This window comes from Montipora capricornis, chromosome 2 (genome assembly GCF_036669925.1).
Source record: "Montipora capricornis isolate CH-2021 chromosome 2, ASM3666992v2, whole genome shotgun sequence".
NCBI lineage: Eukaryota > Metazoa > Cnidaria > Anthozoa > Scleractinia > Acroporidae > Montipora > Montipora capricornis.
Genome location: NC_090884.1, coordinates 36,436,276 through 36,440,121, shown reverse-complemented (window position 1 = coordinate 36,440,121; position 3,846 = coordinate 36,436,276).

Sequence of the window (3,846 nt, the reverse complement as noted above, 5' to 3'; positions counted from 1 at the left end):
CTCTCTAATAGACCTGACAAATTCTAGAACTAGTAGTTCTAGTTGAAGTACAGTTGACCAGAAAAGAAATTGGGGATGTAATTCACATTGCTTTCACACCCACGTAATAAAATCTTCAGGTTCCCTATTTCCACTGGTACAAGCTTTGTATGCTCGACGCTGTAAAATATAGTGTGCATGCACTCATTTGATATGCATAGCGAGATCTGGTGATATGGGCTGCCTTCAGTAAAGCATCTTCCCTTTCCACGGGTTGTGATGTCACATCCGCTGTTGTTTAACCACTGCCCGACCATCTTCAATGAGGCCATCTCAATATGAAGCCCACCCATCATCACAACATAGCGACTCTCCCCATACGTATAAAACTTTCTCCCACTGAATCTGTTTCGCAAGGGCGTATAGAGGCTGGTCCATTCCAGTGATAGGTATCTTCCTGGGACTGATGTATGCGATCGCCTTCTTTACTATTTTCATAGCATGTTGGGTCATTGCTTTAGTGTGCGCATTTTCTTCGAAGAGGGGTAAAAAAGAAGTTATAGCATTAGGCGAGAGAACTCCGATTTGCAAGGAGGCAAAGTGAGCTGCCCACGACAGATATTCTTCCTCTTCACACTTGTCCTTCTCTAACAGTTCGTGTACTCTATTAAGCCACTGGTACTCGCATTTCATATTTTCGGTGACCAAATCTGACCGCGGTTTATTGGCATTGCACCCTCCTGGAACATAATAATCTCTCTTTGACTCTTGTTCCATATAGGGCTGAATATTAGTGTAGGTGTCGGGTAGAATAGACACAGTTTTCCTTTTTGGCAGGTCAGCATTTATCACAACTCGGTTTCTATCAATTCCATCAACTAGATTAGAGGGGTGCTCGGTGAGAGAAATCGCTGTTCCGTGGAACGAGTACGTAGCTGTTCGTGAGCTTGGGTTGTGGTCAATATTGTCCACACTTCCAGTTGTAAAAAGTGACTTTTTTTAACTTTGAGGGACAGACCACACCGTCCTCTTCAAATTGTGCACAGACACCAAGGCTGTTGCCTAACAGGAGCCCGGTAGCCTGGGGCTCCCAAAGAATAGCTCTGGGCTCCTTAATTTTTCACAGCAACACCTTTCACTTCATATGTTGGGCTCCTAAGTTCTCAGCGTTTAGCTCTGAGGGCCCCTTTAAAATTTTCTCAGGCAGCAGCCTTGGACACTGTTTCCTATATCTGCTGAAATTTGCATCGCTCGGTCGTATGAAATGGATAGTCCTATAATCTGTAGAGCTTATCTACTAAAGATTTCTTCCTGGTTTCTGCGTAGACTAGTAGTCCCAGATAGACTGGTAATGGAGGCTCTCTTTTCGGGTCATGTCTGGTTGATGTGGTAGCAGAGTGTGGGTTCCTGTGAAGTTTCACTGCATTAAAGAGCAACAGCTGGGAAAGCACTACACCTACATTCATACCCATCGTATCTTCCTCATTTTTTTTAATGACGCCGGGGCCCTCTAGAATCATGCTCACAAGCGCCAAAAGTAGGTTGGGTACTGCCGAGCGCTGACAGTTGGCATCAAAATGTGCCATTGAAGCACTGCGTCTTTGCAAATACCTCTTTCCTTACAAGCATCGCGGCTTTAGCAAGGTGCATGGCCTCAGTGTCATAGTCATGAGTTTCGGCAAAATTTAAGGCTGAGCCTATATCACTAGAAAATGCTAGTTTTACTTCTTTTCCTTCATTATATGCACAAAGCTCTGGTATTTGAGCGAGGAGGCGATCCTTCAACCTTGTGCTGTTTAAGCGGTCTGGAACATGAGGTCCAAGCTGTTAAAGCAAAGACGAGTACAGTTTTGCCAAGTCTGGTAGCTGGAAAACCGCTGGCCTTGCAACATCCTCTATCTACATGACAAGTTCCGCTAAAGCAATAGCCTGCAAAGAAACTTGAAAAGTATCATTATCTTCTTTCTCTTTGGAGGGCCTAATGTTTCTGACTCGATTGTAAAGGGCAGTGAGACATGATGGGTGGTAGTAGGCATCCTGGGCGTGCATATCACCAGCTGCCAACTTTGATAACAGCCTATGGTCTTGAAGCTTTGTGGCTGCTGCTCTTATTTCCTGCACAGTATCTAATTACATTAGTCTACGTCTATTCAAACCTTAAGAACCTTGACACGGGAATGTTTGAATACGGTAAGTGGAAATATCATCAAAATATTTCTAAGTGGCAGACAAGAGGATACAACATTCACTGGTTTGGATAAATAATACTTAGAAGAATAGAAATATTTTACAAACTTAGAAATTATGAATTCATATGGTCACTGCTTTAGTGTTCATGGCGTCTGATCCACACTAGGTTTGAAAATTATGCTTAAATTTCTTACCCGCTTCTTCACAAAAGAAGCATCGTTTGAAGTCATCTCTCGTCGAAGGCTTGGCTCTCGGTTTAAGGGAGGTACGTCTAGTTTTGATCGGACTGGATTGTTTAGAAGTCTTATCATGTCTACTGACCTCTGAAAGCTTCCTCTTCTGAGCAATGGTCAACTTTGCACAGCTACATTTATTAAAACACGATTTGTGCCACGACGCTCTGTGAAATCTGAGTGTTTCCTCGATTCCTTGTCCTTCGTCGAGGTACGACAAAGGCACTTCAATCGGCAATTGACCAACCTCTGCAAACTTTGGCAGATGATCGGCTAAACTTTTGTAACCTGATGCGCGATCTTTTCTTTTATCATTGGCTGGAGAAACTAGCTTTTCATTTGTTTGTTCCAATTGACACAAAGCACACATAGCCCAATTAATACGATGCCGTTTTCGATCCATTTTCTGATAATCATACCAACTTAAAACAGCCTGTTTGTACGAAATGAAAATCAGTCAGTCATTCCTTGCTCTCACTAAAGGAAAAAATCAGTCAGGTGTCCCTTGCCAACCCTGGAACTTCGAAATTAAAGACACGTAACATGTAAAACTTTTAAAGTAGCCTAAAAATACTGTCAGATGTTTTTGAACAGAATATGATTATATGACGGCTTTTTGGGAAGAGTATCATTAAGTTTGGGGCATAAATAAGGCTAGCTGTGAGCCCACTATAGCAAACTGCTGATCGCCCGTAATTAACGTCTTAAAACATATCTTTATGATCAGGATCCAAACGGGATATTAATGACTTCAGAATCTATATGCTAAAAGGTACTTATTCTGATAATTTCACACTTGTATCACTATTTTGAACAATTCATCCATTTCCTGTCGCTACTCTTCCGGACTATCGAAACATGTCTTTGAAATTAAAAAATGTCGTAATCTTCTTAAAGATAACAACTTGATGTCAGTTTTTCATGCGTCTGTCCTGTTATTGACAATGAATTTCGCCATAACATTGTAAAAGTAGTCTGCAGATCTACTCGGCTATCACCTTGTGAATCCACAGCTACTTTGACAATGATATGACGAAATTCATGATCAATTACAGGACAGACGCATGAAAACTGACATCAATTTGTTAAATACTTCATGGAAAATGCACGTGTACGATTTTCATTCACGAGTTGAGTAGTATCAGAAAACGAACGAGTGAGCGCAGCGAACAAGTGAGTTTTCTGATACGATATCAAATTCAAAGGTAAAAGCTTGTGGGGTCGTGTACAAAATTACAAATTAGTGATAAAATGCTAAAAATTATTAAAACTACATTCAAGGGAATAAAATTGGGAATCTAAAATTTAAGAAACATTTAAAAATATATGCAAATCTCAAATCTGTTGTTAATTATTTGCGGAGCTTAAACGTCCATTTCGGAACAAGGTGTATAGGTTTGTGTACACGTCCACTACGAATAGCCATTATTGTTGTTATTATTAT